At 41.7% G+C, this 14,893-nt stretch overlaps 1 long non-coding RNA gene across 2 annotated transcripts in view; it reads right to left on the bottom strand.

The window, feature by feature from the left end:
• LOC112669849 (uncharacterized) overlaps positions 1–7,005 on the bottom strand; it is a 36,649-nt gene extending 29,644 nt beyond the window's left edge. For both annotated transcript variants that reach the window (XR_007405955.1, XR_003142604.3), the window contains exon 1: positions 6,883–7,005. This is a non-coding gene — a long non-coding RNA (uncharacterized LOC112669849). The remainder of the gene's footprint in view (positions 1–6,882) is intronic.
• Between the last annotated feature and the right edge of the window lie 7,888 nt (positions 7,006–14,893).

Below are 14,893 nucleotides of genomic sequence, written 5' to 3'. Positions count from 1 at the left end.
GTCATTGAGTGCCATCCATATAAATCACATGGAACATGTGTGACATCCTCGGGAACAACTTGAAACAGTAACAATATCCCCTCCTTGTAGAGATGGAGAAACTGAGGCTGAGCAAGTCAGAGAGGTATGCTTACATTTCTTCTCCTCACATCATCACCTGCTCTTTTATTTGCCTTTAATTATCTATTTATAACAGGAGAACCACCAAGTAAATTTTAAAGTGTCACTCTGGCAATTGATTTAAATATTTCCTCATGTAGTTTTTGAGTTTTGTTTTAGTTTGTTTTGTTTTGTTTTTGGTAACTGATGATGGACATTAATAATATGACATGTGAGGAGTGAAAAAAATCAAAATTAAAGCAGGAAGAAGTTGGTCTACAATGAAGGGTGTACTCAGGGTAATTAAAAGCTGGTACATGTATGTTGCTAAGTGAAAAAAAAATGATCTGGGAAAACTACAGAGTGTATGACTCTAACTCTATGACATTTTGGAAAAACAGAAAACTATAGAGACAGTAAAACCCATCAGTGGTGATTGGGCTTGGGGTGGGAGGATGAATAGATGGAATGTGGGATTTTAGGCCATTGAAATTATTCTGTGTGATAATGTAATGGTGAATGCATGGTTTTATGCATTTGGCAAAACCCATAGAACCGTAGAACACAAAGAGTGAACCCTAATGCAAACTACGACTTCAGTTAATGACAGTGCACCAATATTGGTTCATCAATTGTAACAAACGTGCCTTACCACTGAAAGATGCTGATCACAGGGGAGACTATGGAGCCTGGTGGTGGGGATGACGGGGAAGAGCAAGGATATGGTGATATGGGAAGTCTGTACTTTCTCACTGATTTTCTTTAAAACTAAACTTCCCTAGAAAATAAAGTCTACTGTTATTTTTTTTAAAAAGCACTGCCTTAAAAAATAGCTGGTACAAGAAGAAGGTTGGCTAATGCCCAGATAGCAAAATATACCCCAATTTTAGGACATAGTTTAAAGTTGTTAGATATGCTGCCTGCTAAATGTCTGAGCCCTGAAGAATAATGCCAAGTGGCTTTAAATCATGAACAAAGAACAAAGAGAAACGATTCTAATACAAATTTCCATTTTTCTCTATTCACTACAGACAGCATGCTCATGCCTTTAAGTCATGGGCAGATGGCTCAGTGACAGGCGGTGGGTATTCATATGTGCAGGACTGAATCTCATTACACTCTAACAAGAAGATCATAATGGAGACAATCAAAACCAAGTCTGGCTAATCATATGCAAGAGGCACTGATTTTTTTTTTTTTTTAAACTCAGGGCAGGGACATTTTCATGCAATCTGAGAAATCTGATGATGAATGTTACTTTCATTATCTTTTATTTCCCTTTGTCCTTTAAAGATCTAAGTGAACCAATGTAATTTAAAAACTAATATCCAATTACATTACAGTTATTTTTATTATTGTGTTTCCCCTCAATGTTACATAAAGGAGACCATCTCTTTTTCTTGCTTATTATTATTATTATCCTGCCAGAAGTCCTTTAAAAATCTCCATTGTAAAGCACATTCTATCCCTTAAAATATGTGCAGTTGATAACGAAAAGAGTCTCAGCATAACCCGCCAGTATCATCATCAACAAACTCACTGAATTTCAATACATAGCAAATTACACAGGCCTCTATTTCAGTTTATAATGTAAACTACATAGCATGGAGTAGACTTATTTTAAAATGCATTGAAAATACTAGCAATCTCATATATTTTGTGGACCTCATTTAATTAAGAATATGCATCCATGCAAGACCGGTTTGGGAGTAGAAGTAGTGAAATATGTGTTTTTTCAAAATTATTAATAACTTTAAAAATCCATGTCAATTTTAAAATGATAACTCTGTGGCCTGTAAGCATCCTGGGACAGGCACGATTTTAAGAAACTCTTTCATCCATAATAGGAAACAAGCTTAGTAAACCTGAAAATGCCAGCACACCAAGTGCTGTGAATATACATGAAAGAAATTGAGTTAATAAACCACAAGAGAGGTAAAAGGATGATGGGTGCTTCTCAGGGAACTGAGCACTCCTGCAAGATGTCAGGGGCTGATGCAGTAAGTGAGACTATGTGGACAGTGAAATCAGAAGACATTATTGAGCATCCATTATGCACAATGTGTTGAGGTGGGGTGGGGATGAGATAGGGGTTGGCTTATGCAAGCAGACAGACAATTCAGCAAATTATCTTGAGATAAACTCCAGAAATGCCAGGTAAAGTGATACAAGCATTATTTTCTATGCATAGCTGAAGTGTTGAGAAAGAAGAGAAAGAATGTGAACAAAGGCATAGCTTTCGGGAAGGTGTGTCAGGGAGGGACAATGCCCAAAGTTGGAGACTGAGCTGTCATTTCTTTATGAAGCCAGCAATGGAGGCCAGTAGCCTGAATGAAGTGGATCATGATTAAGAAAGCCTCTGTACCCTCAAGGAAAAGAATGCAGCTAAAGAATTCATTTATCTACATGAAAAGACAGGGAGCAATCTTGTCTATCCTAGCCCTGTCCATTACGGTGGTTTGGAGTAGGAGAATTCAAATATCTGATCCAAGCATCAGGAATTAACATAAAATAGGTTTTCTAGGACTGCGGAGATATTAGTAGGCATTCAGCAAAACAAAAAGCAAAACTGCCTTGGATCTCACGAGGATTCCCAGATAGAGCTCTTTTAAGTTAGGTTTCCGATCCAATATTATAAAACATGCAAGAGAACAAGCCTCCATAAGCAAGAGATAGCACACGCCAAAAAGCAGGAGTAGAATCCTGAGAACTTCCAAGGAAATAATCATGCAGAAGAAGCTATAAAATAAATAGATTTCGAATGTTTAAAAGTATTTTTTTTAAAAAAGATGCTGAGACCATAAGAAAATGGCACCATAATAAAAGAGCAGATCAATTAAAATAGTAATAGATGTCTCAGAGTTTAAATAAAAGCATAGTCATTCAAATTCAGATCTTAATGAATGAATAAAATTGTAGATTAGATACAGCTGAAGAAAGAATTGGTAGGAAGGAAAATTAATCCAGACAGCCATTCTCAATCTTGGCAGCATATTCGAATCTCCTGAAAAATTTTAAAATCCCAGTGTCCAGATAACACCAACTAGATTAAAATCTTTGAAGAAAAGATTTAGGCATCAGGTTTTTTCAAAGTTCCATAAGTAAGTACAGTGTGAGGCTGTTCTAGCAAGAGCTGCCTCAGAAATAGCATGTAAGAAATTTGTTAATGGAAGTAGCATGATCCAGAGAGAAAACACATACACCCCACGTAAGCCTTTGTTGTAGTTCTATATTTTTGGGGTGTCTTCTCTATGCCAGACACCATAGATAGATGAGACACAAAAATTAAGGGTTCCCAAGCGCATCATTAAGCACAGTTACCACAAAAGCCAAACCTACCGACGTGCTACTGCTACTAAGAAGTTAGATGGCAGCTAAAATTTTGCTATAACATGGAGACAGTTGCATTGCAATCAAGGAAAATTCAGAAATCTTAATCCATTGGGGTATTCCAGTAAAACTATTGCTTATTTTCCCCAATACCTGCTCCCAACTGTGCTGTACTAAACACAATATTTGCTCCTTCTGCTCTGGGGGTCCCAGCAGGACCTGAGGTCCCCCCTCAACTATGGCCAGCTCTCCAGAGTCTTTCATGAGTAGGCTTTTAGGTCTCCACTTGCCTAGGGCATCTCAGGCTCTTTCCCACTGGGAAAGGAAGGAATAGTCTCTCCATGAGCGGTGAACTCCCCGCTTTGATCCTGTCCCTCCTAACGTGCCTGGTGATGGCAGGAAAATGTGGAGCAGGGACATCTGTGGGAAGGTGGCTGAGCCCCAGTGGTGATGATTCCATGATTCCAGAAGGTGCTGCCCTATGTGTTAAACCATCACCTGAGTCTGGGGTCACTGGAAACATCTCACTTCACCCCCATGCATGGGAATAACATGAAAGATATTTCACGAGCCCAACCTTAAAAGGAAAACACAGCCTTAGAAATAAATTTAAAATGAAAAAAATTAATAAGCCTTTTCCCTTGGCCTTATCCTTTTCTTAATAATTCATAAAGCCTATTTTTTAAAAATAAGCATTGTACTTGATTGTTACACTTTTTCAATAAACCTTTAAAATTCTTGAAATGTTGAGAAATCCCAAATACTTCAGAACTATTTCTTGGAATGAATTCCATCATAAAGTTTAAAATGTTGCCCATATTTAAAGACAGTCAGACAGTGATATTAATATCTTTCAATTCATTTGTTTGCTATAGTTTATATTGATTAAATAATTCTCATTAAAGACGATGGAACAAAGCACATTTCCTTGGGGATACAGATATAGAGCCCTGTTTCCTACCGTTTTCTGCATTGTATTGCCACCTACTGGCAAATTTTATTATGACACATTAGCTAGAACCATCTATTTGCCGTTACCAGAATTGCCATTAAAAAAAAAAAAAAAAATCAGAGCAATGACAATCCAGACATAAGCACATGCCCACTATTGTACCCCACTGTTCATCTACCTTGACAAATGAAAGACATACAATTATTTTTTGAAATAGCAATAAAAGAGAACAATCTCCATAATTTTATTGACCCTGTTGGGTTATTTAGTAAAACAAAGCAGTATTATATTTTTTAAGATATTTTGATTAAATATTTTTAGATTCAGAGTATTCCTAGAAATAATTTTTATGTTGTTTATTTATTTTTTTAAAGATCTTATTTTAATTACTCTCTACACCCAACATGGACCTTGAACCCACAACCCCAAGATTAAGCGTCACACACTCCAACTGATCCAGCCAGACGCCCCAGAAATAATAACTTTACATTTGTCATTCTACATCTGAGAAAACATAGGCCCAGAAAGAAAAACATATTAAGTGTTTGTTGAAGGCCTAGCTAGCTGGTAAATTCAGATGAAAACCCCAGGAATTATGACTCACGGCTAGAGGTTTTTCTGCCATTTGGCTTTATTAGCTAAGAAAACTGTCTCACTACTTTATTGGAGAAAGCGTCAGGAAGTCATGGAAATAATTAGATGAGAGATGAGGGAAGCTCAATCATCATTTAATGGAATAAAATTAAAGGTCCCATGAAATAAAACTATGTGGACAATGAAGTTTGCTGTGTGGAGAGCAGAAGAGAGCCTTGGAGGGACAGAATTCAAACTAGTGCATCAGCTCAAAGTGAGGTTCATTAATGTCATATAACCAATATTTCCATTATGACAAAAGATATATATCATTGTTTCTGTATTTTCAGCTATGTGAAAGAAAAATACTCCATAAGCCCCAAGAATTATATAGGAAAACCAGAGCTAGGCTGAACTATCTTTGATCTTAGTACCCAATCCTACATTAGAAAAAAAAAAAGAAAGAAAAAAGACTGCCGAATCCAGTTTTTCCTTTTATTTTTTTCAAATCTTTGTTCAATTTCATTACAATTCCTCAATATAAAAACCTGCTACAGTTTCTTGAGGTTTTTAGAGTTTATCTTTTTAATGTTGAATCAGGTGAGCATTCAACAATTCCAAATCCTATTCACAGAATGATCTGGGTAGTTCTTTTACTAGAATAATTGAGAAAATATTACAGAAGTTATTATTTTTCTTTAACCAGTTCGAAAAACATCCTAAATTTAAAGATGTAAGAGTTTTTAAAAGCAATCAAATATACAATTGCATGGGAATGATCTTATTTTTAAAAATTCCAAATATGTACTTTAAAAAGATGAAGGTTAAAAAAAAAACAAAACAAAAAAAAAAAAACAAAAAAAAAAAAATAAAAAGATGAAGGTTTTCTGCTGTTCGCATGTGATAACTAAATTAGAAATGAACAGGTGATTAATACAAAGTACTTTAACTGTGGTCCTGGTCCTAAAACAAAGTGTTAAAGATAGGATGCTCTTCAGTAGAAATAAAGCACCTAAAGATAAAAGAAGAAAACTCTTGGAACTGACATCATCAGCATCACCAGGGAATTGGTAACAAAGGTAAATGATCAGGCCTAATGGAAACTTCCTGAATCAGAAGTGCCCAGAACGGGGCCCAGAAAGTGTGTTTAAACATGTCCTCCAGTGGGGTGCCTGGGTGGCTCAGTAGGTTGAGGGTCTGATTCTTGATTTCGGGTCAGGTCATGATCTCATGGGTTGTGGGATGGAGCCTTGCATCAGGCTCTGTTCTCAGCATGGAATCGGCTTGAGATTCTCTCTCTGCCTCTCCCTCTGTCCCTCCTCCCACTTTCTCTCTCTCTCTCAAATGAATAACTAAATCTTTACAAAGGAAAAACGACAACAAAACTCAAAATATGTCCTTCAGCTGATTCATGTGTACGCCAGAGCTTTAGAAGTCATAGTCGGTGCTTCAATAGACCTTGGTCCTTTTTGTCTTCAAATAGTTTACCCCTAAAAAGCAAAACCTCGCTGTTAATGCCCCTGGTGGCAGCTATCAATTTATTGCCTGTTGTTTCCAAATCACATCTTTTGTTCAAATTACTAGTTTCTGTCTCTCTGATTGGACCTCAGATCATTCATTTAGCTTTTTCATCAGATCCTCCTAGAATATAGGATCAATTCATGGGTTGTATCGAGTGGTGGTTCACGAAGACCCTACACACATCTAAATTGCATAGACAAATAATTTCGTTTTTCTTGAGAAAAAACTCTCATCGGGCTGTGCATATTGAATAATTTTTAACTTCATGCAGAATGATCCATGCTGAACCTCTACGTGCAATTAGTAGTAATAATAAATCTAATGTGAATAGTTTTCTAAGCAGTTTTCCTTTTATTACATATGATTTTGAATATAATTCCTGCAGTAGAATAAACTTAAAGTAGTACCTGTAACAGTTATAACAGCCATGTGAGGCGCCTCAGTTGGGGCCATACTACACCTTGCGTGGCGCCAACAGTGGATGACACTCATGGAAGTCCCCTCTGTCAAAACTTCTCTGAGTGACTGGTATAGCAGAGAGGTCTGTATTATGAGGTCATGGGACCCTGAGCCCTGAATGAACAATTCTAGTGTTTATGATGTGTTTTTAGGAGAAAACAGAGAAGGGTTACATTCGTAGCATCTGGATCCTTTTGACAGAATCCTTGACTCGATGGAAACTAATATCAAATGAAAACATAAAAGACATGATGGGCCCACACCGCAGAATGCTTGGGAGACCTAACTTACTTCCCTATGTTTGCTTCGTGTTATTGGGATTTTAGGATTCCAGATTTCTAGACTAGATCACCAACAACATTTCTGAAGTTTTCTTTCAGCTAAAGAGAAATCACATCTCCCTTGACAACTTTCCACAGCCTCTGATAATTTCAGAACACCGTCCCCTTCCCACAACATAAGCATCTGCCCTTGGAATAAGGGGTGAGGACGTAAGGTTGGACATCAGGAGAGCCCAGTGCATGGCTGGTATTTAGGCCCATAACATGAAGATGGTACTTTCTTTCTTTTTTTAAAATGGAAAACCTGTGTTTTTCTCAACAGCACTTATCACCATGTGAGCCACTCTATAGGTCTTATTGTGATTTTTGCATTATATGTCTCTTTACCCACCCCCACCCCCAAGCTGCCAGGTAAAATTCAGTTCCCCAATTAAATTAGAATATTAGAGAATGAATGAATAACTCTTTAGCCCAAGTATGTCCCATGCAATATTTGGAACATGCTTACGTTAGGAAAACAACGCTGTTTAGTATCAGTATCTTCCATGCAATATTTGACATATACTTGCACGGAGCAACAAATACTTTTGCATGACCTAAATATTTTACGAGACATAGTTACACTAAAAAAATATTTGTTGATTATCTGAAATTTAAATGTAATTGGGTTTTCGCATTGCTCCTCCCCCACTCCTCGCCCTCCGTTCCCCCAGTGGTTATGACAGAAGTTTCTGGAGAACACTTGCTTCATGTTTTCTTCTTCCCTCCTACATCCTAGAGGAACTTTGTAGGAACCTGATAGACATTTGGAAAGGAGAGGCTTAGGTTTCCTGGTGAATTTGCTTCCTGACAAAGTCGATCTCACAAAAGTAGAGAAGGGTACAGATTCCAGTGTTACACTCACCCCAACAGGATGGCCAAACACCTGCGGGACACTCAGTAGGTCTACCACAGAATTTTTGGAGCAGACAGTCCAGTATTTTTATAAACAGGTATTAGTGTATACCTGAATAGGTAAGTGCGGGAATTAACCATAGGAATCAAGGATAAGAAGTCATTAAAAAGAAGGCAGTGGAGCCACTATATATAGAAAGTATTGGGAATCCAGAACATTGAAATGTTCTAGATGGCCACCGCCTACAAGCAAATGACTCAGCTGACTCTGGAACACTTCCAGGGTTCCTCTCCTTTGGAAATAAAATGGTTCTTTCTCTATCTGTCCTAGGCTGGGCATCATCAGGTCGCTGCTACAGCTCCTGCCTCAGCTTTCAACACCACCTTTTCTTTCTTTCTTCCTTTTTTTTTTTTTTTTTTAATATTTCACTTACCTATTTGTGAAAGAGAGAGTGAGTGAAAGAGCACAAGCAGAGGGAGAGGGAGAAGCAGGCTCCTGGCTGAGCAGGGAGCCTGATGTGGGGCTCAATCCCAGGACCCTGGGATTAGGACCTGAGCCAAAGGCAGACACTTAACCCACTGAGCCACCCAGGCATCCCGACAACTGCCTTTTCTGTTTCTGCTTCAGCAAAATCAAGCGTGTGAGAGTTCAGGGAGCACACTGTGCCTCTTCTCCTTTCATTCCTAAGGGAATCCTACTCTCCTGGCTCTTTTCCTCCTTGCTCTCCATGCTGGGAGTGGAGTGTAGGGGTTACAGGCTACTTCTCCATACTCTCCCACTAGAGGCTGGGTGAACTTGGACGAAACTCTGAACCCTTTTTTGTGCCTCACTCTCCCCATCTGACAAAAGGGGACCAGGAGAGTGTCACGGGCCTTCCATGGAGGTTTCCAGTGATCTTACACAGAGAACACAGCACAGTGCCTCGTAAATGTGAAAATCTAGACAAACATATCAATTAACTATTTTAAATATGGTTCATTTTATTCTAATGCTAGCAGTATGTGCAATCACTCCTGTGACAATCCTGTGGCCTGGCACAAAGGGAGCCTAAAAGCATAAGCCTTCCCCATTAAGGTGACCTGTTAGCCACAGAGGTGGGGAGGGTCTAGGGAGGAGGCGGGGATGGCAAGATTAATGGGCTCAGCTCGCCCTCTGGTGGCAACAACGGGGAAGTGCGAGGGGGGAAGGAACCATCGTTCTGGCTCACCTGCCAACACCCACTCAAGCTCCACCCCAGGCCAGGGTCTCTGGAGGGCCCTGGGCTCTGTGAAAATAATATCAGGATATGGACACAGAGCGCTCGCTGTGCTAGGTAAGACTTCGAGCTTCTCCCCCCTCAACTCCCCCGCACTGATACCTACTCATTGGTTTATGACTGAGTTAAGAGTCTCCTCTGACCTTGCCTTCCCAAGCTGAATTAGACAAATCTCCATGTTCCCAAACTGGGGACACTGGGGATGCAGTTGTGGAAGCTCATGCATATTGACAGAGCCCTCCGCTCCTGCGAGATTTTGCCCCCAAAATCCTGGGGACAAAGCATGTTGCCCTTACACTCCGTTGATAAGGGGGTCAAACACATCTGGACACCAACAACTGGATTGCTCAGGTTGTGACAAGTAAGGGGGCCGGAGAGCCCAGAAGAAGTATCGGGATTCCTGAAGCTGGGGCAGAGGTGCGGTGGGGTCAGTGGAGTCGTCTCTGAGGACAGAGGTTTTGAGGGGACATCTGTAACATGAGGAAGAGCTGGTTAGAAGAGAGTTTACAGTATAAGTGGATTTGAAGACAAAAGTGTGATCCAACGGGGACTCCTCCATGGCTCAGTGGTTGAGCATCTATCTGCCTTCGGCTCAGGTTGTGATCCTGGGCCCTGGGATTGAGTCCCACAGCAGGCTCCCCTTCAGGAAACTTGCTTCTCCGTCTACCTATGTCTCTGCCCCTCTCTCTCTCTCTCTCAATCTCTGTGTCTTTCATGAATAAATAAATTCTTTTTTTTTAAAGGGTCATCCAACAAACCCAAGAAGAAATGTGTAAATTTGCTGAAGACTGTGAGGCATTTGAGGTGATGCTGATAATGTCGCTTGGTTTAACAGATGCCTAGAGCCCAAGATGATGAGTGGTGTGTCTAGACTCTTACCCATGAACATTCTATCACAACAGGCTTTACCTAAAGTAGACTGCAATTGCCTCTCTTTTGAGAAGTCCACCCTTCTCTTCCCTCCCTTCCCTTCCTTTCCCTTCCCTTCCCTTCTTTCCTTCTTTCCAGAACTACCCATGTAGGAATACTTGAAGGAAGAACATTCCAGAAGGAAGGAAAAACAAAGACAAATGCCCAAAGAGCAAGCATGCCTTGCTTGCTCTAGGAAAAACTCAGAGCCACGTGGCTGGAACAGGGCTCTTTGATCAGATACAGAAAAACTTATCTGTGGGTCTCCCAACTCCCACACCGATGTTTCCATGATACTAATGCAATCAGTGCGGGGATACAAGAGAAATTACTCAGAAGCAAGACATAATTCCTGTGGTTATTGTCGGGTCGTAACCATAACAAGAGAGCGTTTGTGAGAGAGGATATTTATTTGTTTGTTTGCTTGTTTTTAATAAGGTCATTTATTTCTCTGGCTCGCTGTGACTGGACACTAGATCATTGCCGAAGAACATTCTGGCGCTGAATGTAATGCCTGTGGGAGCTCCGAGTGTGGGTGGTTTCATGGGCAGGAAGTAGGGGAGAGCCGTATTCTATTGCAAAAACAGTCGAACCCCACAGAAACATTTTCAGATGTCAGGTACTCGGGGAGGAGACTGTGCCATCTTCAGGCCTGCACGTCCAGAGCCCAGCATCGTGTCTGGCACCAAAGAGGTTCAGTAAATTGGAACCGAAGTTGGTTGAAGCAAACGGGAACATTTTGTTCCTCCAAGATGAGATAGACAATCCAGCTGTGGGTTGGGTTCCCAGCTAGTATTTCTAGGCAGGAGTGTTGAAGGAGCTTGTTTGTGCTGTGAGCCCTGCCTCTTCACTGAAGCTTTCAAGAAGGCGCACAGTCGTTCTCAAAGCAGAGCAGCTGGGGCTGGGGCCTGGAATTCTTGCTCTGCCCACACCTTGCCCACAGCCCGTAGCTCAACTGGATTCGACTCCCAGATCGTTCCGGTCCCTGCAGGTAACCCCCAGCAGACGCCTCAAGAAGAGAGGGCTTGTTTGGCTTGGCGGTCAACTCAACTGGTTTCTGAGGTTTCCCATTGCTTCCCTCCACTGCCCCCCCCCCAACTCCCCTCCCACGCGAAACCTGATCATCCAGCTACGTATTGGAGAAAACCAACTGCTCAGAGATCTCTGAGCTCTGGTCTGAGCTACCACAGAAAAACTCACAGCAACCCAATGAGTTGCAAACACGCTGAGAACCGGACTCTCTGCAAGTGTGGTTATATAAATGCCAGATCTGGTGCAGATACTCACTTCTGGAATGACTGGCGAATGTCACCACACAGAAGGTTTTAGGTGTTTTTCTGCCGTTCACTGTTCCTTAACCATGGGCAGGTCATTAAACCTCTTTAGACCCACTTTCCTTGTCTAGAAAATGGGCATCATAAGCGTCCCTCCCAAGGCAATATTAAGGATACACATGGCCATCGGAACATGTTTTAAAGGTAAATTAAAATAAAGGTTTTTACATTTCTGACATGGTACATGCTTGTTCATCATTTTTCTGCCTTGCTGCCCTGTTTCTCTTCAATCTTTCTTGATTTTAGACTCTTGGTCATATTTCATCACTCCGTAATGACCAGATGCTTTTTTTAAAAAAAATATTTTATTTGTTTATTCATGAGAGACACAGAGAGAGAGGCAGAGACACAGGCAGAGGGAGAAGCAGGCTCCATGCAGGGAGCCCGACGTGCGACTCGATCCGGGGTCTCCAGGATCACACCCTGGGCTGAAGGCGGCACTAAACAGCTGAGCCACCTGGGCTGCCCCCCCCCTTTTTTTGAGAGAGAGAGAGTGAGAGAGAGAGAGCATGTGCAAGGGGGAGGTTGGGAAGGGGCAAACAAAGAGGGAGAGAGGGGCATAAGCAGGCTCCATGCTCAGTGCTTAGCCCTACATGGGGCTTGATCTCAGGACTCTGAGATCATGACCTGAGTGCAAATCAAACGTCCCACGCTGAGCCAACTGAGCCACCCAGGTGCCCCTGGAGATTAGATGCTTAACTAAACAAACCAATGAAAACAACAGAAAAAGACAAAGATCCCCAGTCACTGATTTTGGAGGAGACAAATGATAATTTTGTGGTCCTACCCTCTTTGGAGTCATACCCTTCCTGCTTCCCAGGACAGAGAAAACCCTCCCCAACTATATGAACGACAGGCATTAAAATACAAACTTTAAATAAGACTCTCAAATGGTGTTTTAAGGATGCCTGGGTGGCTCAGTGGTTGAGCGTCTGCCTTCAGCTCAGGGCGTGATCCCAGGGTCCTGGGATCGAGTCCCACGTCGGGCTCCTTGCATGGAGCCTGCTTCTCCCTCTGCCTGTGTCTCTGCCTCTCTCTCTGTGCCTCTCATGAATAAATAAGAAATTCTAGCAGGCAACTGTGTCTGATTTTGCATTTCCCGGGAAATTTTAAGATCTTCCCTGTGCACAGTTAGCAGACCGCCAGGCAGCACAGAGAAAAGGGCGCACTCTGTCACTAACACACTTTGGGCAGTGTACCGAAATCCCAGGCCTCAGTTCTGCCGTGAGTACAACGGAGATGGGAATCATTCTCTCAGGTTCCAAGAATTATATGAGATAAGGGTGTTTCTCAGATATGAACTGAATCATGAAACCTAGAGAGTTCATTTCAGTGACTTTTTTTTTTATTAAAAAAATATATATATATATAGCTTTTACGTGGTATTCATAAGCCACAGTGTAAGTTAGGACATTAAGGACAGAGCTGAAGTTTCTCGTGACTCTTTCCCTGCTTACTCCTGGCCCTCCACTTAGATTTAAGGGAAAGAGAATCCAGTTTTGAAATCCAGGCACCACGTTTGCTCAAAGTGCAGTGTTTTCTCTGCGAGTTACTGGGTTTGGAAAAATGGGTGGAAAAATGGCTCTTTTGGCCACACCATGCAGCTGCCAGACACCACTGTTGCTCTGGTGTCAGGACACCCTCACAGTGGCCCCCTCCGCCAGGGGACCTGGGGCAGGTCCACACACAGGCTCCCACGATCCTGGGACGTCGTTGCCAGCCCTCACCCTTCTCTGGTCCTGTCACCTCAGAGGGCAGAGCTGGTCCAAGACTGGGGGTGTCTGTCTGTGTCTGGAGAAGCTCAACCTGTCCCTGTGGGGCTATTTCAGTGGAGCACTGCTCTCTTCAACCCTCAAAGACACGCAACTCCCAAACCACCCCTCCTGCCCCTGGATCACGCTCTTCCTCACTGTCTGGCCCAAACATCCTGAACAAAGGCGTGAGCAGGTTTCTAGAAGAACAAAAAACATTGTTTTTTTTTTGTCAGTGACTCCTGCAAGGGAGCCTAGGAAGAGAACAGAACAAGGAGCAGAGCTGGGCTGTCATCCCACCTGCAGGGCGATTTGACAGATTCATCTGTTCTACAAAACTCATACACAACCAACGGCGCAAGGGGTAGTGTCTGTAGTGAATTCCTCATCGCTGCCTTTGTCCAGAAATAATAGGTGGTGAGAAGGAGGCTGCTGGCTACAGAGACTGCTCAACACACCAGAACCACTATTTTTTGCTATTATCTGGAACCTTCCAGGATTGTGCTTGTGGCTGAACCAGAAGGCATGTCTTCATAATGCGAGACTGACTGCCTTCCCTTCACTCCTGTATTACAGCTGGTGGAGCCCACAGGCCTCCCCATTTTCTTTGTTTCTCCTCCCTCTAGTGTTTGCAGTCAGGGACTGCACCCTCGTCCTTCCTAGCATTAAAGGCACTGGACAATCGCAAACCTGAAAAAGCTAAAATATGACCTTTGCAGTAATATGCTTACTTACATTTCCTCATTTTAAGATGTCCAAATGTCAGGTGACCTGTTTGGGAGACAGGTGTCACGGGGAAGAGAACAAAGAATTTAGAGTCTTATAAAAAAAAAATGTCCCCATCTCGTGACATTCCCTTGCCTCTGTCCAGTTTTCTTAATTCCATTTCAATTCGATATAACAGAGGATTGTTGGTGCTTTTCCTCCTGGGTTGGCACTTCATGTTACTTGTCAACCCTGATCCTTTTATATTTAGTAATTTGGCAATTTAAATGGGTGCCTTAATTTTGTTGACGTTTTAGATTATTTTCACATTTTGAAGGATGAAGGCTGAATGCACTTTTTTAAAAAGAAGAATGGCACAACATGGTAACAGTGTATCCCTGAGTTCAGCCTTGGTCATGACCTTTGAATCTTTCCAGGAGTCGTACATGACAGTCCGCCAAGTAGAGAGAGGCCTTTTTCATCTATAATCCATATTTCTGATTTATATATATTCACTGTGATAAAACTTCTATTTCTGTCACACTGTGGTGAAAGTATGTGGCGTGAACATCTGACAATTTGGAACTTCCGAGGACTTGCTTGCAGTCTAATGTCTCCTATGAACCACTTGAAAATGTTAAAAACTAGTCTGTGATGAGAGTCTATGTTCTGTTGACAAAATCCAATGGTGATTCCTAATGAATCTACTTTATAATTTAGATAGTACATATATTCCAAGTGCTTGTTTATCTTTGCTCAACTTGAGTTCATAAGGACTAATACTTGGGAATTATTTTCTATTATTTTGTTTTTGCTCATTTATGTTCCT

Source organism: Canis lupus, chromosome 25 (assembly GCF_003254725.2).
Source record: "Canis lupus dingo isolate Sandy chromosome 25, ASM325472v2, whole genome shotgun sequence".
Taxonomy (NCBI): Eukaryota; Metazoa; Chordata; class Mammalia; order Carnivora; family Canidae; genus Canis; species Canis lupus.
The sequence above is the reverse complement of the archived record's forward strand: the minus strand, read 5'-3'. Positions and strand labels throughout refer to the sequence as shown.